We start from the raw sequence: 23,807 nt of genomic DNA on the forward strand, positions 1-23,807 counted from the left end.
AAACTGAAACCACCTTCCTGCCTTCTTCCCAGGCTCAACGTCACTCCTGAGTCTTCTGCCTCCTGCTCCCCCTGAGGAGCTGAGTGCTGCCCTGGGGGCCCCTGAGAGGCCCTGGAGGTGGTGGAACTGGCCACACCTCACAGAGCAGTGCTGGGGTTCAGCTGGGGACCCAAATGCTGCTAACAGAAATGTCCATTAAAAATCCTCTCTAATCCTCCAGTAACAAATATAAAAAAAACTTCTGACAGTATGCAGGATTAAAACCAAGTCTTTTCAGCCTCCTTCCCTAAGTTTTGGGATTATTTTCTCTTGTGACAATGACAGAAAAAAAAAAAGAAACTGTCTGAAATACTAGGGAAGCAGTCAACAATGTGTTTGAGGCTTTGAAATATTAGACAACTCCTTAGTATGCACCTTTTCAGATCAAGAGAATGTAAAGGCAAACACCATTAGAGATACTGAAGGAAGGGGGCTTGGATCTAAACACACAATTCAAATGAGTTAGTAAGATACAAATCACTAAGAATCATGTCCACTTCATGGGAAAAATCAAAAAGTCAGAAGGTCTGCACTTTGAAATGGGTATACTCAAAAAAACTAAACCAATTTGAATTTCACTTTTTTTTTTTTACAAAAAGATAGAAGTTCAATACACACGATGTAGTAAGAGATCTGAAATTAGCTATACAGAAAGTATGTTCCTTATAATACATGAGTTCTATAAGTATTTGGTTTCAAAATTACATCATTTTTCTACTTTTTATTCCCTACTAAATACAAATCAATGACACTTGTGCAATAACAATAAAACTGGTCTTCTGCCAGACTTTGTGGCCTCACACAGGGTATTTATGGAAACAACTTGTAAAAAGCATGGATCTATCTTAATCTTTAGATTCTGGGTTAAATTATGTTTCAAAAACCATAAGAAAGGAGGAAAAAAAATAATAGAATGATACTGAATAGAACATGTTTGATACATTCAAAGTTACCTTTAATTCTCTAACTTCTACGAAGTTCAGCCAAACACTAGGATCCTGAATTTTGCAAGTGTGTGTCTTAAATTCTGCAAGAATTCTTGCAAGCTAAACACAGTGTTATTCTATTACCATGATTTACACACATTATTACCTTTTCACTCTACTATAAAGGAAAGGAAAATACCTCAGACTACAATATAGTTCTCTGTCTTTTTAAATGGTTGATAATGTTGTGGGCTGTTTCAATGCACACTCTGGAAATTCATTCCAGCAATAAGACAATGGCTATTCTGAATTTAAGTAAAATGTAAAACCCATCATTACTTGAGAAGATGATCTCTAAATGTATAAATCCTGACTGGCAACCAGTTAGCTATCACCTTTGCCACTTGCCCACACATTTGTTTTTGTCAATGTTTTTGAACCCCCTTTTCCTAAAGACCTAATAGAACTTTATGAAATACAGTGACACAGAACTCTGACACAGTCCTTGTTACAAAACATGCCTCAGATGGCAATTACTCAAAGGATGCCATGAGCTCAACAAAACCTTCAATAAATACAAGAGAAGTGAACATCTGCAGCTATTGTTTCAGCTGTAAATCTTGTGAATGCTTTTTACTGTAGCAACAAACTGCTAATAAATCCAACTTTCATTGCCAGAAACATATAAAGGACAGGATACACTTCATGATGTTTTCTCAGTGTCCTCCCTGAGCCCATGCACTCAGGCATATTGTTTTCCAATATATTTTATAGCTAGCAGTGATACACTGTCCCCTCTACCCTTTCCCTTGACTGATGAGACAGAGAACATTGACTGAATGCCATTACCTGGCACTACCACCGTCTTGCTCAACAGAAATGGGAGGCTTTATGCTTACAGTTCATATTAGATTTAGCAGCAATCATCAGCATTAATTGCATATACATCATTTGGCAAACAGACTTCTTAAAAGAATCCCCATGAAGCTATTGAAATGCCGTTCCTGCTACTGTGCAAAAGCAACAGTTTCCTGGCCTGCTTTTAATACATATATTCAATATGTAGGACTGACAGGTCAGATACGGAGAAGGACACTCAGTAAAGTCTCAGATTTTCAAAGTACTTTAAATCCTAATTCAATAAAGTAACACAAAAGCTAGATATTTCTCAATAATACTAGTTTCCATATTAAAAAATATAGGAAATTATTCCTACAGTAAGATATACAGAAGCATTCACATCACACATAGCTATAATCCCTACTAACTACAAAGGTCACTGGCTTGTTTTTCCTTTCACCTCCTATTACCACACTTTGTTCTGAATGAGCCACAGAGAGCCACAGAGAAAAAAAGAGAAACCGATATTTATTTCTTGACTTGAGCAGAAAAGCCGAACTAAACAAAAGATCGCCACCCTTATACCTGAGGTCTAAAATTCTCTGTTGATGTGAAGTTGGTTTAAATTCAGACTGAAGGGGGTTGGAGGTACATGGCTTGTCAGCAAGCTGTGTTCCATGCAGCAGTGGCTCACTGCTGACAGCAGCACACACCAGCTGGGAGAGGCGGAAGCATTTGGCAAAGCTACTGGGCAGGTCTTTGCTCTTCACGTCTCTTCATGTCCTAACTCAATCAACTCCTTCTTTGCTTCTTCATTTCTTAAAGGTTTGAAACCCACCATCATCTGCAGCCTTCAGAAATGTAAAGCTGATGGGATAATGTGTGAATTATTGAAGGATTCTTTGTCTCCACATCCTCACTTATTAACCAAAACTGAAAAGGAAAGAGAGGAGAACTGTTCCACAGATAGCTAACTTGTTGCCACCTACCTCAAAGGTAAAGATGACATTATAAACATTTCTCTGATACTGTTCAGTATAGACTGTTGAGTCAGGGAAGACTGCAAATTCAAAATTTATCTGAGAGATGTATAATTTGTTTTCTGGGACCTCAGCATTTTGCTGGTGTTCGTCCTTAGCAAGTTCTATGTAGCTCTGCTGCACTGGTGTTTTCACAGCTGGCCATCTGCCTTCTAGAAGCAGAGCCATCTAAAACTAAAGGAAAGAAACGGCTTAGTAGACCCTGACTACCAAAGACGGAGAAAAATATTTCATTGCTAAAGATAGAGGAAAAGATTTGAGTACCAAAGACAAATATTTCAGTACAGAGAAGAAGTAAGAGGAAGTGGAGAAAGAAAAGATGACTTATATCATATAAAATTAATTTTTAAATGTTTTTTTTTCTCAAAGTTTTACACAATACATTCTGTAGAAATACTTGTTATCACAAAGGGAATCAGACATCAGAGGTCAAGAGGTTTTGCAAACGTGAAGGATTGGCCATGGTCACTAAATATAATAATAATAAACAGAGAATGCTTGTGTGTCAGGAAGTGACTTAGTGCACAGAACTATTTTCTCAGTTAAGAAGAGTTACATTCCAGAAAATACACTTTTATGGAAACCATATTTCAATTGGGCATTCATTCCATTAAGTTCAAAAATAGTCAAAAGCACTTTCTATTGCCAGGAGATACATTAGTATCAATACAAGACATGGTTTTCCAGACAACTTTTTAGTAGCTTTTCTTTGATTAAAGGCATGCAGGTAGAATGTTCTAAAGAAACTGTAAACAGGTGCATTATAGCAACAGATATGACTTCACAAGGGCATTGATTACCTTCTACTTGGAGACTGAGTAAGTGACTGTAAGAAGATATCAATTTTTAGGGAGTGCTGCCACTGATGTTTTGTTAGTTGGCATTTACTAAACAGACCAAAACAGGTGTATGTTTGATTCAGGGCAGTTTAAGGGAAAGCTGCTTATTCTTTTACAAACTAATCCCTCTTCCCTTGTGTTCAGTCACATAATAGTCTGCAGTTCACAAGTACCAAATACTAGCTAGCATTGTAAAGATGGAATCAATAGCATAATCCTATTAAATTCCGCAATGCAGGCTACTTTTCAGATATATAGTGGAATCCTCTTAAATCGATTTTTTTTTTTAATAAAAGGTAGGGTTATGTGAGGCTCTAGCTAGAAACCTAAAATATATTGTCTATATAATGTTCTTAAGATAGCAGTTTAGTCTGTTTTCCTCTGTACAATTTCTGTGTGTTGGCTGGACTGCAACTGTGATGCTTTACTAGATGAACTTCCAAAACAAAACCAACATTTCTTTAGTTATTGCAACCATAGAACAAGGAAAGAATTGATAATTTTTCTCACATAAGTCTTCAATGAGAAGTGACACATCTAAGTGCATGTAAGCTATTGTTGTGATTTCATATCAGCCCAACACAGCCACTCGCTTGCTCCCCCACCAGCTGGATCCTGGGGAGAGAATCGGAAAGGTAAAAGCCAGAAAACATGTGGGTTGAGATAAAGTCAGTTTAACAGGGAAAAGCCACACACACAAGCAAAGCAAAACAAGGCATTAATTTACCACTTCCTGTGGGCAGGCAGGTGTTCAGCCATCTCCAGGAGAGCAGGACCCCATCACAGGTAACAGTGACTTAGGAAGACAAAATCATCACTTCAAATGTCTCTGCCTTCCACCACCTTCTCCCCACTCTATATTCTGAGAATAATTTCCTGTGGTCTAGAATATCCCTTTGGTCAGTTGGGGTCACCTGTCCAGGCTGTGCCTCCTCCCAACTTCCCAGGCACCCCCAACTTCCTCACCAGTGTGGCAGCATGAAAAGCAGAAAAGGCCTTGGCTCTGTGTAAGCCCTGCTCATCAATAACAAAAACATCTCTGTGTTATCAGCCCTGTGTTCAGCACAAATCCAAAACACAGTCCCACAGCAGCCACTGGGAAGGAAATCAACTCTACCCCAGCCAAATCCAGCACATTCGATTCCTATCCTGTACTATTTACATCATGCTAAGATCCCACACTACACAATACAACTTCATTGCACACCATCCCCCTTTCCCTTCTTTACTATAATACACAAATGTCCACAAAATGTCTACTGAATTCATTTAGTCCACGACTTTGGGCTGCTTCTGTTGTGGTTTTCACTCAGGACAGGAGAGGGGGTGTGTTACATGGAGTTTCTGGACACCAAAGCCAGCTCAGGTCAGGCCATACTGCACTGCAGCTGCTCCTTGTAAGGCTTCTCCTCCACAGGCTTGTGTGGTTTCTGTCACAGTAATTCCTGTAACACACAACTCAAATCATGGCTTGCAACAATTTAAAGGTACATTCATTACAATCTTTACCCCTGGTCCTTTTGTGCCATGTTAATCTGGTTTAGTGTTGCAATGAACTCCTTTTCCCCAGCCTGGCTGCAACAAAGGGTTCCTGCTATAGTCCCCCAGAATAGTCCACATCATAGTCTTTCATGGGATGCAGGGGGACAGCTGCTTCACCATGGTCTTTACCACAGGCTGGAAGGGAATCTTTGCTTTCCCTGCTCCAGCATGGTGTCCCAGCCACCAGGGACAGTCCTCCCTGCACTTGTCCAACATTGGTCCTTCCCACAGGCTGCAGTTCTTCAGTAACTGCTCCATCATACGTCCTCCATGAAGTCACCAGTCCTGCCAGCAAACCTGCTTCATCAGAAGCATCTCATGGGGTCACATCCTCCTTCAGGCATCCATCTGTGCTGGCATGGAGTTTTCCATGGGCTGCAGGCGGATCTCCTCCATTGTCTACTCATTCACAAGTCACAACCCCTTTGACTCAAGTTCAGACCGAAGTCCCAGCCTGTCCAGCACAGCAACACAGAAACAGCAGCCATACCCTGGCCACCTGCCAGCCCAGGCACATCCATGGCTGTCATCAAAACATCCCCAGGCACAATACAGTGAGGTGACAAGAGGTACAGCACCACAGCAAGGAGTGACAGCCACTAACAAGCACTAGACTCTCATTGACAATCATGGAAACAAGCCCCATGGCAAGCGCAGGAGTCTGCTCATTACTGCCTAAACAGCACTACCAGACATGAATTCAATCTGGTACATCCCATCAGATCTGTCATCTCAAGCCCTTTGGGCCTATCACTGGGCACCAAATAAGGCTGTTGGGGTTTTGGAACAGTATTCCCCAATTCAGTGTCCCCACTGAGATTCTCCACACACCACTGCTCCCCTCCCTCCCCTGCGACAGGATGGAAAGAACTGGAAGCACAAAAGCAAAGAACACGGGTTGAGATAAGAACAATTTACTGTAAATAGCTATGGGATAAGAAAAAGAAAACACTCACAGCAACACTACTAATGATAGAGGATAAAAGATACAATCCACACATAAAAAAACCCTGATAATAGACAGTACCAATGGTTCCCTTCATCACATCTTCTTGATCAGAAGGAACTCCTTCTTTCCAGAAAACAGTCCCTGTGCCCTGCCAATAACATAAGTGCTATAGAATAACCACTGGGTCCTAGCCATGTCCGTTACCAGCTACTGAAAAAAAATTAACCCTGTCCTAGCCAGAATCAGGGCAGTTATTTCCACCTATTCCCAAATTTCCTTCACTAACACAAATCAGATTGTTACATGTTTTGAAAGTTAGTGTTAGCATTTACTTGAGCATCTTTCTGGATAATAGCTCTTTTACAGTTTACTTGATCCCAAACTTTGTCTGCTCATATTTGAAAATTGGAGGATCTCTAAATCTCTTTTGAAAAACTGTCATGTTTGAACAAATAGGAAGATTTAATGCCTTTCCCTGCAGGAATATAGTAGGGGTGTAAATAACACCTATGACACTAGCTACCTAATTCTTGAACCAACAACAAAAAAAAAATGTTACCTAGTGCTTAGTACCAAGTCCACACCCAGGTCACTGCAGCATGTGTTATGGTATAGCTGCTGATGGGCAGACTGAGATTTCCAGTTGTATCAGTGGAAGATGATTTATCCAGCAAGTCATGCCATAGTCCATGTATATTCCAGGAGACCCAGATATGTGTCTTGTGTCTTTCAGAACAAAGAAAGTACACACAGGAATATAAGAAATGCTTTCTCTATTTTCACAGAAAAGATCTGTAAATGTTCTACTTCCTACCTTTCTCTGTACCACAAGTACCAGTTATGCAGCCACTGCAGATCCTGATGCTATCGGCAGATGTACTAAATAACTGGGGCCTCTACAGTACCTTGAGAATCACAAAAAATCTGTAACCGCAGTCTGCAAGTCAGAAAATCATGGCAACTCTATGATCAGGACGATAAACTGACATTTCCAAAGAGATGATAGATTTCTCATTTCTCCAGGCAATAAATGTACATACTCAATGTTTTCTAGACTAATTTGATGCATTTTGCAGATTAATTTTTATTGCTAACATCATACAGTATCAGAATTCCTGTATTCAGAAATCATCAGCAGCATCCCTCACATGTGCAGTACTGCCTAGACATCTTCTCTGAAATGGAATCCTGGGAACAGACAGGAGTTGAGGGCCAGGCAATGCCTCTGCTTGACCTTCTGGTGAAACAGGGCCACAAAAGAAGCTGGGGAGAACACCCAGAACCCTGCCTTTGACCCATCCATCTTCCACATTTTAAATGAATCTCTCAATAGATCACAAAATGTTACAAAGGTTCGGGATTGACAGGAGGGAGGGGGGAAAGCACAAGTGTAGCAGCCTCATTAGGATTCTGCTCTCAGAGACTCCACACAGCTTTGTCTTTTGAAGAGTAAAAGCTGCTTAACAAGTCAGCAATAGCTTGGTCCCCCCCAGAACAGCTATGGTAACAGTCTTCATTGCACAAACACGTTTCTTGAACTACTTTCCCAAGTCCCTGCTAATGCAAACCTGTGGAGTGAAATAAATGCAAGACAGCTCTTTTGTGTCCCTGGGTTTTTTAAACACTCCACAAGACAAGTATATCACTCCTGCTTCCTGTCTTTTGCCTTCTGTTAGAAATTATTCATCAAAATACACATTTCTGAGATTAGGGATGAATAGTTCACACAACTAAATCCACAGATGCAGTTTCACAACTGCAGTCAAAGCTAACCAAAGATTTCAGAGATTTTTGTTCTAGTAAAGCCATTTAGCAGTGCACTTTGAGATGTACTTGTTCAAGCCCTTGAAAAAGCTTTTTATGGTTAACAGGAATACATTAGGGTGGTTACACAATTATGCTAATCAGAGGCCATAACAAAATCAATTTACCCACCCAAAAAAACAATTGTAGCTCTTCTAATTTTTAGATATTTTTAGGCAGGCAGAAGTGTTTATTTCCCTTCACTCCCATTTTCTCTGAAAATCTGGACACAAACCTCTCCCAGCACTTAGCTGTCCTTATTGGAGTACCTACAAGGGAGTGCTCTCAGTGCCACATCTGGACTGGGCAGCCACTGCTGTTGCTTCAGCAGCTTTGTGGCTACTGCATTGAGACTGAAAAAAATTAATATCAAAACAGCATGATAAATAAAATGACTTAAGCACTGTCATATAGTTGTTCAATACTAAAACTAGATGGACTGTTACTCTTTTGCCTTGCCTAGCCTGAAGGAAAAAGTATGATTCTGTATAAGCAAGGTGCAAGGGACAGGTTACCTCAGGCCCTTTCTCAACAGCAGGTCTAACAGGTTATGTAATCCTCCACAGGAATTTGATCCCTTCTGTACAACTTTCAGCTACCAAGCTTCAGGGTTCTAATGCTAAAATCACTAAGACATTAAAAATTTGCTTTAAAACCTTTTTGCTGTACTATGTCCTCCTGAAACATGAACCCTGGCCATAAGGGGCAGGAAGCATCAACTTATTAACAAAATATCTAAAAAAACAAATGTATTTTTGATTAATAAATCACAACAGAAGCATTAATCTCAAGAGTAAATGAATTAAAACCACAAAGAAAAGGTCAGTTTTTGAGATTTCTACTGATAAAACCTGTATGCTAGTTGTATTAGGATATTGATTGTCCCAATTCTTATATATTCCCAAGTTTCTGCAGCGTGGAATCAGAAATGAAAATAAAGTACCTAAAAATTAATACACATTTGCTTCATACAGAATTCTAAGCATGAGGCAAATCCAGCCTTTTTTGAAGAGCTGATAATGCCAGTATTATTTCCCTTCTCCCTGCTCCATCCCTTTGTCCTTGTGAGAAATTTGAATTGAAGAAGCCGAAGTTATACTATCCTCCCCAAAGCACAACACTGACATAGCTGGCATAGCTTGCATATGTAAAACCACACATTTTATCTATAAAGCATAGGAATTCCTAAGCATTTTAGAAAGTCTCTAAATTACAAAAGTCAAATAAATATATATGCTTAGGGTAGCATATGCAGTGCTGTGCTCATTTGAAAGACGCTCAGGGACTCAACACTTCAAGAAATCCATGAATTTCTAAAACACATCATCCTTGCCCTTTGAACAGAGACAGAGAGATGAGCTCATAGCAGAAAGTCTTTCAACATCCCTGGAAGGAAGAGGACCATTTAGAAGCAGTGGCTGGAAAGCCCCCAGCACAGGACCCAGCAGTAGCACCAATTTCCTTCAACAGCACAGAGCTCTTTTGAAAGGAACTACAGGATTAACAAGTCTGATTTCTCATGATTTGAATACTATCTACTTAAATTTAGTAAATGTAGATAGAGGCCTATACACCCCAGGGGTGAGAACAAATTACAGTATAAAACCTTCACTCAGAGTGGCTTGAAGGTCAACATAATTAGTGAAAAGCATTTCTATTTCTTCCCTTCTCCTTACTTTATAAGCAGAATACATTAAAAAAAAAATAAAAACAACCTAGCCTAAAAAAACAATGTGTTTTCTATCAGACACTGACAAATTGACAGGGAAGAGAGAACAGTCATATTTTTAAGAAGACTTTGTGTTACTTTTGCATGTACAAGAGAAACATCAGTGATCTAAAAGTATTATACAGAATATGACTGATTTAACTGATGCTACCGAGGCAAAGAAAATAAAACACCTTGCATATTCAGTGAGTTATTCTAGATACAAATCATAGAGAAATATTACGAACTAGGTGTGGCAATCAAAGAGAGTTCTCAAGCAGGACACAATTATATGAGCAAAAAGAACGGGAAGTCCCAGTGTTCCCCAACAACCTGATGGGACAAGAGCTTTGCAGTGCTTTGGTCTTTTTTGGCATCTGATCAGGGCAGGAGAGCAAAAGGTGAACAATAGTGGTACAGGTCAGCAGCACATCTACAGAGGCATACATGAGAATGTGTCTACACCTCTAATGAGTTAACTTCAATGAGTTAATTAATTAGAAAAAAAAATTGTGTAACCAAGTATGACTATGGAAAGTATTTTCAGTGGAACAGTTCTGATATTTAAAAAGAAGGGGAGAAAAAGTGTTCTTGCAAAGACCCATTTTGCAAGTGCTAGATTTATGATGCCCTTTAAGAGTAGACAGAAAAGGGGAGAAGAAAACTTATGATTCAGATATAAGTCTGAATCATTTTCCCCTGGAACTACACTTAGAGAACAGCATTCAGCCTGCTACATTAAGGGTAAGCATCAAAATATAACTCCTACACACAAATATTTCTAATTTGTCACCTAAATTCTCTAATTCAAACATTTATGTTGTCATTATCCCAAATCAATTGAATGTCACCATAACAATCTAGTGGAGGATCTGACCTGCAAACCAACATGGCTCTAGAAATACACACTGTAGCGTACATGTATATATATATATATATATACACACATATATACACTAAAGTGTACGTGTATATATCTATATATATATATATATATGCAGCTACACCTGACCCAGTACATTATGCTATTTGATGATTCATTAACACAAACCTAATCATAAGCATATTTTTCTCTCAATTATGCATACGTATATTTAATTTCTAAATATTTAAACCCAGATTTTTTTCCCCACTTACAGCATCTAACACGTTTTTCCCTTCACTCATTTGGAAGAAAAATATTCATATCCATAAAAATTGGTAAGTCTTTAGCAATCAAAACATTTTCAGCTAATTGGCAAATATGGAGCCCATTATTCAGATTTTAGTAAGCCTAAATTAATGAGCATGAGAGGGAAGATTTGGTTTTGTAGGGGCCAGGTTCACATTCTACTGAGGAGAAAGCGGTTTGCCTCAGTAATGGGCTGCAGAATTCAGCCTTTGAGTATCCCAGTGAAAGAGCTATGAGCTACTATTGTGTCAAAATTTTGTTTGGAGAAAGCCCTAAAGCTTCTTTTAATGTAATTCATGTAAGTCTTGAACTTCTGACATTCATCAACACAGTGCTTACATACCCTACAAAACAAAATCTTATCTCATGCATCATTAGATGATTTCACACTGTTCCTCCAGTCTGGCTCACTGATGTTAAACACTGTCTTGGAAAATCTCTTTGTACAATTTGGTAGTCTCAATACCACATTTGTAGTGCAATGAGTCAAAGATAACTTATACTGTAGTCCAAATAATTCTTAAACTATACCTTCTCTGTTTTTGTTTTTTCTTTTTTTTCTCCATTTGCTTTCTGCATTTAATTTAGAATTATTTTGTACAGAGTCACAGACCATCACCTCAGCATAGGAGAGATTACGTGCCCTCCCTACCTATTCAACCAAAAAGAGCAAGCAAGCTCTACCAAACTTCATATAAGTCAAAAAGTCAGTGTATTTGGCTGGTTTCTTCCTCAAGCCATCGGAATCCTAATCCAAAACCAGTTCACACTTAAGTGGGGGGATATGCTTGATAAGCCACTTGCTGTACACCATAAGGAAAGATTCCATAAATGTGAAAGACGACCTGCGGAGGGAAGGGAGACAGAATCTTCTTTCTAAACAAGTTGATTTCAAAAAAAAAACATTAATGATTTTTACTGACTCAAAAGTATGGCCATGACTGTTACCTTCTGTGGAGTTTTATTTTGCCTGCAGCTGCCATTCCCTCTGGGAGCTGGAGGAAAATCTCCAGAGGAATGGCAGGACATCAGCAGACTCCTCCTGACTCCCCATCAATACACTGATAGGAAAATCTTTTACAACCCCAAGAGTTTGTTTTGCAACAGATAGTGCAGCAATGCAATTAAAGCTGAGTAGACTATGGAGAAGTTATTTTTGAACCACACAAAACCATGACATTTTTTTGTTTTGCTATGTATCTGCAGAAGACTTTACATGATGTCTAGTGTAACTTACAGCTTGGCTTTCTCTATTTCAACTGCCCTACTTTATAAAATATTCAAATTCAGGAAGAGAAAGTATTTTAAGAGCTTGGCTAGAATGAAGGAATGCTCAGAAATTCACAGGAACAATGAAACTATATTACTGATTTCCTTAATTCAACTTTACTAACACAGAAGGAATTATTTCCTTTTTCTTTTCTAGGTTTAGTGCACGACATTCCTAGCTTGAATTGTGGGGTTTTGTTTGTTTTTCTCCTTTGAACACAAAAGTGACAGCATCTCTCATGGCATACATGGTCAAGTATACATCTCCCATATCCCCATCCACTCTTCATTATGACCAGAGCACAGATTTTTGACCCTGCTCCAGAGGACCTTTGTCTTCAGTAATGAAACTAGTTAATGAGCAGGTCTTTCACTGTGTAGTGTAGAATGGGTGGCTAAAGCTCACTACTCTTATAAATTACATATTCAGGTGACTACATTTAGATGAATTCAATTTTTTTCTTCCATCTTTTATTCTTGTTTCAGCTCAGAATTAAAATTTAGTCCATATACATTTCCTAAATGCTTTAATGCGGGTGGGTAGCCAGTGAATTATCAAAAGATTACAGAAACTGTTCTTGGCTCAATTTTATCCCTCACACTCATATTTGTGTTCAAAGGCCAAGGTCTCTCTAGCACAAGTATTTGTCACTGTTCCACAACCTTCATGACACACATTTGTGGTAAGAGTGTCCATGCTTCTTCCATCAATGGAAAGAAAAGTTCAAATGCCTACTGAGAGACCAAAGGAACCTTACACATCCTTTTTTGGATTCTCTGTACTTCAAGAATTGACAATAACCCCATAAGTAGTGGCTGTTCCCTAGTCCTTCATTAGGAAGCTCTGTAGCCAGAAGATATCATTTTCTTTGCACCGACTAGTGATTTGCAGAGATTCTATTTTTTTTGAGCCAATCTGACATAATTTAAGATGAATTAATCCAAAGAAGAATTATTTCTTTGACAGCAATTTGAAGAAGCTCTCCAAACACTGAAACATAAATTTACTATTGGTCAACTCTGACAATTTAAAACAATGGATTTTGTTTTGTTGCTCAATTTAAATTATTCCACAGGGTACCGTTTATCAACCTTAAAATTCTTTAAAGCAAAATCAATATTATCATTGCAGCCCAGCAATGTATTTTATCTTCAGTGTTAGCCTCTTAAAAGAGGCAGCAGTCATTAGGTTAAGACTGGAGGAGGAGACAATCCTTCCTGGAACACATTTTACATTTAATCTGAAGAGATGCACAAAACATGTTGATCTATTCAAACTGAATTATTCTGCTGACAACTAAGGTATTCATATAATTTATACTTTGTTATTCTTATTTTAATTTTTAAGCTTCTTTTTTTCTTAAGTCTTCTATGTTTTCTTTAGCTCCTGTCATATTCCTAGGCCCCTCCAGTTACATATTTGAGATTTAGCAAGTGTGCAAAAGAGTCTAAATCCCTTAGCAAATGGCTTCCATGGCATTAATGCATTAGGCACACTAATTTCTCTCTGTTGGTTTACTTCTTTACTGACAGAAAGAAAACCATTCTTTGCTCTTTACAGAGGTAACTCTGTGTTGTCACAGTAAGTATGCTAACCTACACTGGTACTTTTCTGCCAGCTCCAACATATTAACAGAGTGTGCTGGTTAAATTCTATTTTTCACCAGCAGTTCAGAGGGTTGTGGTGTAGCTGTTACAAATAAAAACCAAATAAAATACAACACAGCTATATTTGAAATTGTTCTGTAGGTATAGTTCTCCTGCTATACACACCATGCATTTTTCTTTACAGAACACATTGCTCAGCAAATGATGAACATTGGCCCTTATTTGAAAAGTGCAGCATCATGAAGGAAAACTGTGGTCTCATGGTGGTAGATATTATGAAGAGGAAATAAGAGCAGACTACATGTACTTGGGTAGATGTTTATTCCCAAGCCTGAAAAAAGTAGAAGAAATATTTTCCAAGTTCATGAAGAAAAGTGGAATCAACTTCCACTAAAAAGAGTCAAGATATTCAAACATCTTGAGCAGTAGCACTAATAATTCATGAAGATGCAGCTTTCAGCAGCATCCCATGCCTATGAAGCAACAGCATTCTCAAAAACTGCTCATATCTGGCTTCTCATGTTTATACAAACATTTTAGACAAATAATTGTGTAGCTTCATCCAGTTGTCATGATTCCCCTGACACTATAGTTTTAAAGGTCAAGTATGGTGTGTCTAAGCAGTTCAGGTTTTGAAGGACACTAAGAAGAAATAAAAATTTAGGGAAGAACTAGGGCTGCATGATCTTCCTTTGAACTCAGTCATGTGGAATTCAGTGATTAGAACCAAGTTAATATACTGAAGAAAAAATTAAGTTTATTTGCAAGTAGTTTAAGTGATGTCCATCTCCATCTTAAAATAATTTTCAAGCAGTTATATTTGCAAACTTCTTTGAATTAAAGGAAATATATAGTAAAAATAGAATCCCAAGCAAAAGCATTGCTACTTTGCCAATACCCAGCATGCCTCCGTGCTAATGTCAAATTATTTTTACTGCAAATTCTTCTTCATCCCTATTCTTTTCCAACATGGACTTCTAGCTAAGATAGAAAAGCGTATTGTTTAAGGACTAGAGGATCAAGGACATACTTGAAGTTGACTAGAAGTTGCTAAAATAGGAACAGTTATAACAGAAAATAATCTTTTTTTCAAGTGTTTCCACTATAACACCTGCATTCCAAAACATGTGGTTCATATATAGATAATTGCTTGATTGCTTGCTTTCATGTCCTTGCCAGCAAATAACTGGGAATTTATTTTTGACATTATAGAAAAGCACAGCTTTGTTGATATTATCAATTTTTCTATTTAGTCTTGTTAGAAGACATTCTTAACCTACTAGGAAATTAAAAAAAAAAAAAAAGCCTCATCAAAACTGACTAATTAAATTACAAGCAAGGTAAGAGTACATTGCATGACTTTATTCTACAACATTTCCAAGTTATTAACACTTCAGCATTGCTACTCAGTGTCAAACATCTACTTATTTTTAAGTGAGGTCTTAGGCAAAATTGCCTTCCTGTTGTTGTTTTGTGGGGAAACATGTTGTCCCTTAGAGACTGACTGTCTCCCTCCAAACCTGGCATCCTCAAGTTTACAAACCACAGCTACATCTCCTCTCAACCAAGAGCTAGCAACAATCCCATTGTGCTAATATCATCTGTTTAGAACATCCCTGCATGTTCATCATTGTACCCATGGATACGGGCATTGACTAAAGTGCTAAGTGGGGGTAGACAGTCCAGAAGATGCACTTCACTGATCTGACTGCTGGTCGTGGCCTCTGGGCTGCTATGCCAGTGTTTGCATCTCCAAAAGTAGCACACTAGTCTTTCATTTGTCAGGGCTTTGAAGCATCTCTCACTTCCATAAAATCAGTAAGCCTCGGAGGAAGAAGGAGTTTAAATTGAACCAAGGAAGCCTCCAAGTGAGTTTCTGAAGCAGTTTAGAATTTACCAAAAGGAAATTTTTCTAGAAGATACACTCCAGCACTCTGGTCAGGGAGGCAGCTCAGGAGGTCAGAGGAATACAGGCAGAGAGAGTAATCTTTCCCATTTTACTTCTGTGTAGAAATGCTTTCCTTATTTCTCCACTAAAGCCTAAAACATTAGTACCCATATTATCTGTTGTGAATGCTGTGAGTAGTTTCATTTGTATTTTCACCTAATCCATTTTGAATGAAAAGTAATTGCCAGGTGAAAATCTAATTGCTTACCAAAGGATGAAGTATCTGCCTATCAGGGATTAAATAACATGCATCCACATCCCACAGTGCAGCATTTCAGCAGATAAATGGATAATAAGATGTGGTTCAACAAAAGCAGTGCTTAACTCTGAGAATTAGCATGACTAGACTTTGAAGAGAAGGAAGCATCTTCCAACAATAAATGAAACCCAGGGTCTCTCTTTCCCTATTGCCAGGGAAAAGGTCTTGTGGGGTTTTGGTTGGGTTATTTCCAAAGGAGCTGATAGCAGCTACCTTTAAGGAAAAGACTACTGGGCTCATATAGCTCCACTTCAAGCAGTTTCTGCCTTCACAGTGCTGGCTGCAACATGCCCAGTCAGGACATGTCTCTGACAAGAAAATGGAAATTGGCTTCAAGCAAATGGACAGCACAGACCTAATCCTTGGATCAATCTCACACTGCCCAAGTATTAGGGTGTATCAGAGGGCAGCTGCAAACCTCCAACATCACCCATGGCAACACATAAAGTCAGGCCACCAGTATGCCTTTGATTCAGCCCTGAATAAGGTTTAAGAAGACACTAAAAAAAAAACAAAAAAACAAACAAACAAACAAAAAATGTAGAATAATTGAGTGTAACCTCCATCCTCCACTGAAATAGATACAAACTCTTACACAAAATCCTTACTTGATCTACCTATAGGCACTGTCATAATTATTTATGTTTTATGGAATTGATTAAAAGTTCAATAGAAAATTACTCTTGTCCTTATCAATAAGGACCTCTTGAAAATAGTAGGAGAATTTGGAAGTTTAATAGATGCATTTTGTCATGACAACACTTCAGTAAAGAAGCTGTAACTTTAAAATGAAGGGCTTTCATTTTAAAAAAGGTACCAATTTTCAACTAGCAAGATGATTAATTAACAGAACAGACTGAAAGCTACCAAGGAGTTATCCATATTCAGTAACCAAGGCTTATACTTTGAGTCAAACGTGCTACTCTGATCAACCCACACACATTTTGCATCTGTACAGAAACTGAGAATGTCACAGATTATTCACTACAGACTTAATTGATGAATTTATGCCTTACTGGATTTAAGGTAATATTTTACTAAAGATTATGTAAGTGGCTTCACTGCAGATACAGAAGACAAGGATTGTTTCTCTGGCTGTCTCAGGAGTGCAGGTCACCACCCTGCTCACTGAGGGACAAGGGTCTTTAACAGTCAGCTAAAACAGCAGGAACAATATACATAAGCTACCACTTCACAGTTCACAGACTGTTCCTATCACCATTAGCCAGTATTTTTGCAGTCAGCGAAGTTACTGGAATTGCAGGCGTCATAATTATTTCAGCTTATAGTATTAGAAGCATGCCCTTCTATTCCCTAGAAAAATACTTTAGCCAAAAAGAAAGGGAGGAATAACCTTGTTCTAGGGCAGCAGAAACCTTAATTTCCCTCATTTATAGGATGTTTTTCCAAGGTCCAGACATGGCTGAGAGATGATTGAGAAATTTTTGAAATGAGAAACAGGGTGTATCTTGTGTGCCAATATCAGATATATAAAATAGATCAACAGAACATACTCCATTCTTTTTTTTGACCATGTTGATGATCCTCAGAAAAAAGTGCATGATCATCATCCACCAACTTCACCTGGATTAAATTAGGTGCCATCCTAATAGAAGACTCAACTACTCTGCCTTGCTCTTCTGCACTTTCAGTTAAGGTAATAGGATTTTTGGTACCATTTGGATAGTAATTTCATAGTTAATTTTTTTTTAATTTGTTTTTTTTTAAAGGTAAGCTACCTGTTAACTGTCTTTTGCAGATAGATTAAACAGGCTCATATAACACAAATACACTTTGTTAGGCTACTGTGAATAATACCATGCTAAAAATTACAGGAGGATATAGTTACAACAGAATTCAACAAAACATTAATATCTTTTTAGGGAACTGACTGTGATTGTCAACATGCAAACAGAATCACAAAGTACTCTGAGTTGGAAGGGACCCACAAGGGTCATTGAGTCAACTCAAGTGAATGGCCCACATGGGCTCAAACCCACAACCTTTGCCTTATTAACACCATGCTCTACCCAGCTGAGCTTTTGTTCTTATGTACTACATGCATTCATCTTCCAGACTTGCAAAGAAATCAGTGTTTTACATGAATCAGTAATTCTTCTGGCTACACGACAGTACCTTAATCTTTTATCAGCATTCACGCTGTTGCAATTACATTCAAAACATATTTTTGCTCATGACTAATGTCTAAGAATACGCTAATGATCAGAAGATTGTATCCTAAAAATATGCCAGATCTCTTCTTTCATTTTGGAGTGGTAGAGCTCTAGAATCTTTTCAGATAATAATTTAACTATTATGTAAAAACATATTTGCAGCATAGTTCACCTCTATGAAGCAAATTATTTAGATTAAGTTTTTTTATTTATGTTTCTTTGGATCAAGACACATCTTAGAACTTACTAAGATTTTGGTCAAGCAAGTGAACTACCTTGAGATGATCCTGAATGTTTTATCTTGCTCTAAAGGAAGTCCATTAATACAATAATCCTTATGTAAAATTACTTACATGACTTCCTATGTGCTCTTTTAGAAGACTGGTAACACCATTAAGAGGCTTCTTTTAAAGTTTATTTTATCTTCTATACACAAGATATTCTTTTGGATAAATTTGACTAGAGCAAGCAATATTGGCACCAATTGTTATGAATTTATGCTTTTAACAGTTATAGACAGCTATGGCCTTTAGCATCAACCCCTGCTGGTTTGCAGATTTGAATGATGCCCTTCAATATTTCTCTGCTCTATTTTGTGACAATAAGAAACTTACCAAGCAATAAAAAACATCTTCCCTAATGTGAACAACCAATGAAAACTGCAAAATCATTTTGACATTTGGAGAGTTGTTAACATGCTCACATGCTCTTTAGCATCTTGAACATGCTAATTATAAATTTCATTACTGAAGGAAAAAAAAAAAAACCACCCAAAACAACCAGTAAGTCCAAAGCTTGAATTTTGCTGCATCATCTTCTTACTGTATGATCACAATAGAATGACAAACTTGGGATAAAGTAACGTACTGGCTTATGCCTCTTGAGAGCACTACCCCATTTAGGAAAAATGATTCTTACTAAGAATTACGTGAAACAAAGTCAGTGATATTCACATAGCAAGGGCACGACAGTTCCCCAGTGCCAGAGGTGACTGACGTGCATCCTTCATCAACTGCACGCTGAAACTCGTGGTGCCTCAAGAGGAGGTTGGTGAGGACTCATGCACGCCCCACCTTTCCACTCAAAAAGCCTCTGGGCAGTCTGGAATTCCCAATGTGCTGTGGCTCTGCTGCCAAGGATAAATCCTCTGTCTGGAACAGTGTGGAATTTTACCATATTCTACCTGAAGCGCCATAAATGGGGCCTATTTTTCCCCTGGGTATCTGCCTTTAAGTTGCTGTAACTAAGTGACACATGATTAAATCATTAATTCATAACTTGTGATGTTTCTTTTTGCACACTTGGCAAAGGGTGCATAACAGATGAAACCGGCAACCTTACCACATGCTACTAAAATTACCTTCAAGACAGACATTTATGAAAGGTTCCTTACCAAAAACATTTACCTCCTATGTATGCATATGAGCCATGTATTTATGTAAACCTGACTTCTGTTCTACTATATTTGATGAAAGCATTTATTTTCTAGATTAAAGCAATTTTAAAAAGCTATAATACAATCAAGCTTTTTAAACAAGAGACAGAACGCACAAAAATATGCTGTTCCCACTGAGTCATGAATGTCCAAGTGAGGCGGGGTGTAGAGAAAACTGAGCAGAATCAGCTAACATAGTTCAATAAACAAGTCTTCATGCACAGAAGCTTTTCTTTGGGTCTGAAAGTGAAAGATCCTGCTAAGAAAAAAACATCAAGCTCATCTCCAGGAATAGGAGGTTGGTATTATTCTTTCTATTCTGGGCCTGAAGAAAAGCTTGCACAGGGGCACTTAACCCCCAAATTTCTCTCATTGAGAGCAGTCCTTTAAAGAGCATGTAAACAAATGACCCTAGATCTTCACTTTGACAGAGCTCACTGTAACCCAAATGAGGTCAAACATAATAAACCAATAATTGTCACTCTATTAGAAATAGTATGGGCTTTTAAAGAACCACATTGGCAACCACTTCATAATAAGTTATATCTCCTCTTCAGAGGGGAGGCATAAATAAATAACCAAGGGCAAGGCAACATCTTCTACTGTATGAAGTGCAGGTTTTGTCAGGGGTAGAGTTAATTTTCATCACAGCCGTTAGTATGGGGCTATGTTTTGGGTTTGTGTTGAACACAGAGTTAATGACGCAACGGCGTTTCTGTTATTGCTGAGCAGCACCTGCACAGAGTCAAGGCCTTTTCCTCTCCTTATCTCATCAGTGACTAAGCTGGAGGTGTTCAAGGAGTTTGTATGGGACACAGATGGGGCATCTAATCCCAACTGACCTAAGGATGTTCTGTATGATGATCCATATGGCATCACACTCAGAACAGAAAGTCAGGTGACCATTATGTGTGATGAAGTCCTGTTTTCCCAGGATAGCTAAGCCCCTGCCTGCCCTTGGGAAGGGGTGAATTTATTCCTTGTTTTGCTTTGTTTGCATGCACAGCTTTTGCTTTACCTGTTAAGCTGTTTTCATCTCAAGCCACAAGTTTTCTCACTTTTTCCTGGAGAAGAGTAGGCCAGCAGCAACAGGAATGAGTTACTGTTGGGGTTAAACCACAACATGTCATTAAGCTGTAGCCCACAAATCAGCTTCTCTGCTGCTGCATTCCAACACAGAAAGACTGAATCATGAGCTGCAAGGGGAAATTTTGTGTTCCCTTTGGTTTTAAAATCCAGCTTTACTACATATCCAATATATAGAGCTGATTGTTATTTCTTCTTATCTGCTAATTGCCACAGATTGTGATGATCTATTTATATCTTCAAAACTACTCCTAAAATGTATTGTGAAATAGTTGCCTGAGGATTCCAAGTCCAAAAGTGATCAATCATTTGGCACATATTGTATTTTTCTGCACTACCAAATTATATTACTGTTTCTCATTTTAAAAAATCACTACAGTTCACAGAGAAAAAAGGAAGGAACTATATGAGGAAATCTTTGGTTTTAAATCTAATATAAAAGGGAAGAGTGACCAGCCTGCAGATTTTTAGTTATTCCCTCTGGATGTGGCAGGTATGCCCATTTTACATAGGCACACTCATCTTTCAAGGGGATATAGATACCATTTTGAAGCAACACATTTCAAGCCTACAAAACAATAAAGTACTATGACATCCAAAAGTGGATATCTACATTTAGCTGTGACTACTCCAGCTGTGTCTGGAAAGCCACAGCAGAGCAGTAACACATACCAATAACACACACCTAAAGAACTGTTTGTCCCACTGAACAGCCTCTACCTCACCCCTCTCGTGTGCTCAGCCACAGGTTGCTCTCTGCTAAGCGTTCATGACAAGACTTCATTCCTTTTGCTACAACTCACCTTTATGACATGGGTCAATCAAGAGCATGGGCAGATGCCCTTTCCTCCTGACCCCTATCCTGGTCACTTTGAGAATGCTGAGCACAAGGAAAGGATTTGTTACACAGATGGGATCACTTCTTGGCTGCTGCACTGTGCTAGTCTGGTTTATGAAATAGAAGCAAACAAAAGAAAATCCCACCCCAAATTTGTCTCTGTGACCATTTCCTTGGGTTTTTTTTCTCCTTCATTTCTCCTTTCCAAAAAACTGCTTGTTGTCTTTTTGTTTCCATCACTTTTAACTGAGGCTGTCAAATTTCTCCACTCTGAGAAATGGCAAACACTTGACTTTGATTAGGAACACCGGGTTTGTAAGTGTAAATAGCACTAGTATCTACTTGACTGACAATAGCTGAATCTATTCAGCTCTATTGACAGGAAGAGGTCTGGTACCCTTCTTTACATACTTCCCTTTTCCCGTTTTAGCACCTGTGAGGTTAAAACAGGCATTTTTGGAGCTTTTCCATGAGAGCGAAAATGAGGCCTGCAAACAGGTCAGCAGTTCAAAATGCAAATTATCTGCATGTTTTGCTTTAGGTGATAGACCGCCTTTGTTTCTAAAGTAGTCTAGTTCTTACTCTGGAGAAAACAGGATGTGTAAAAGGCAGAAAATCACATCTCAAATGAGAATGAAGACAACTATTTTAAGGATGCAAAAGACACAGAATACTGATGCATTTTTATTGCTGAGGTAATAATTAAAACTCTCTTCTCAAATCACAGGGCTGAAGAACTACCTGATGACTTTACATTCTCAAAAATGTCTTAGAAGCTTAACTGCAAACATGAAAAAAAGTGGACATTGGACTTTCAAGCAATCCTTGTGTTAACTTCATAATATAAATGCTAACACAAAATATGCCTCTCTGCTAATTGCTCTTCAAAACTTAAGGGTGATTAATTGTGTCACATTTTATGTTAGTGTTGTCAAGATTCTACTGTACAGATTCTGAAAAAAAAAAAAGGTATCTAAAATGTCTGTATTATTTATTCTGAAAGCCAGGAGACTTTGCAAGTATAACAGGATGAGATCTTTGCCCAGCAGCTGGTTTCGATATCAGAAATCAGTCCTTCTCACTTCTTGTTCTGCACTCATTAGCACTGTCAAAATTTGTTGTAGACAAAAAAGCCATATTATTCTGTTCCTCCTTCTTTGGCAGGCCAACAAATCTTAAGATTTACTGACATGATCCATCTTTCAAATCTAGTAAATTCTCTTGAGTTTAGTAAAACTTGGGGGGATGGAGTGGGGCTTTACAGCTTTATTGTGTCCACTGCACTCTAATCTTATTCATCTCTCCTGCACAATTCAGCACTTTCTAGCATGCTTTGTCTACATAGGAAGAAAAAGTGCCTTGTTAAATCTATACAAGATTTGTTTATCTTTAATTAACTTGGGCAGAGTTTCCTATCCACACTGGATCTGGCTGGAACAGAATTAGCTTTCTTCACAACAGCCCGTATGATGTTGTGCTTTGAGTTTGTGGCTAAAACTGTGTAAATAACACAACATTGTTGTGGCTGTTTCTGAACAATTAAGTGGACACAACAAAGCTGGGTGAAAAGAAAACAAAAAAAAAACAAAAAAAAAACAAAAAAAAAAAAAAATTTCTGAAGCACCAAGGCTTTCTCTATTTCCCACTCTCTTCCCCTCCTCTCCCCAACATGTAGGCTGGGAGTAAAAGAAAAGCTGAGTGAGGACACAGACAGGACAGTGAGTTGAGTTAGCCAGAGACATGTTCCATCCCATCCAATGTTATGCTCAGAGCTCACTGCCCTCTCTCAGTGCTCCCAGTTTGAAAACAGAGAGTGCAAAAGTGTTCATGGATCAAGACCAAAACAGTTTAAAAATTCAAGAAAAATGGTAGAGTGGAGGAGAAAGACAGCCAAATCACTCAGCCAATCGCAGAAGCCAAACCATCTCACCTTCTTAACTGGCAAAAATCAAGAATACAAAAATGTCTCCAGTGAAAACTGAGATGATTGAGAATTATGCAGGTTATCAGTTCTCTGTGGCACAGATTCTGCTTTTGCATACACATACTTGCTTTTCACCAAGCTGTAGTTTTTCCAGAGTAAAAGCTTTGTGGAGGACACTACATTACATCTTACCACACTAAGGTTTTGTGAAGGATAAGGTATGAGGGGATAAAAGCATTTGATTCAGCAAGAAATAAATTTGAATATTCTTGTCCATATGATGAGATGGCAAAGTCAGTCATCATATTGTCAGGCTCTTCATAACAACACCAAGATCATTTAGAAGGAAACAATGCCATCTGAATCTGATCTGAACAATCCCAAATACAATTAGAAACCAGTTAAAATT

At 38.3% G+C, this 23,807-nt stretch overlaps 1 long non-coding RNA gene across 1 annotated transcript; it reads left to right on the plus strand.

Annotated features, from left to right (window-relative positions):
- The first annotated feature begins 15,428 nt into the window (after window positions 1-15,428).
- Window positions 15,429-22,274, plus strand: LOC128787649 (uncharacterized). Its single transcript, XR_008430774.1, has 3 exons — window positions 15,429-15,602; window positions 17,492-17,598; window positions 22,202-22,274. It is a non-coding gene; the product is annotated as an uncharacterized LOC128787649 (long non-coding RNA).
- Window positions 22,275-23,807: the final 1,533 nt, after the last annotated feature.

The sequence above is a fragment of the Vidua chalybeata genome, chromosome 4, assembly GCF_026979565.1.
Source record: "Vidua chalybeata isolate OUT-0048 chromosome 4, bVidCha1 merged haplotype, whole genome shotgun sequence".
Classification (NCBI taxonomy): domain Eukaryota; kingdom Metazoa; phylum Chordata; class Aves; order Passeriformes; family Viduidae; genus Vidua; species Vidua chalybeata.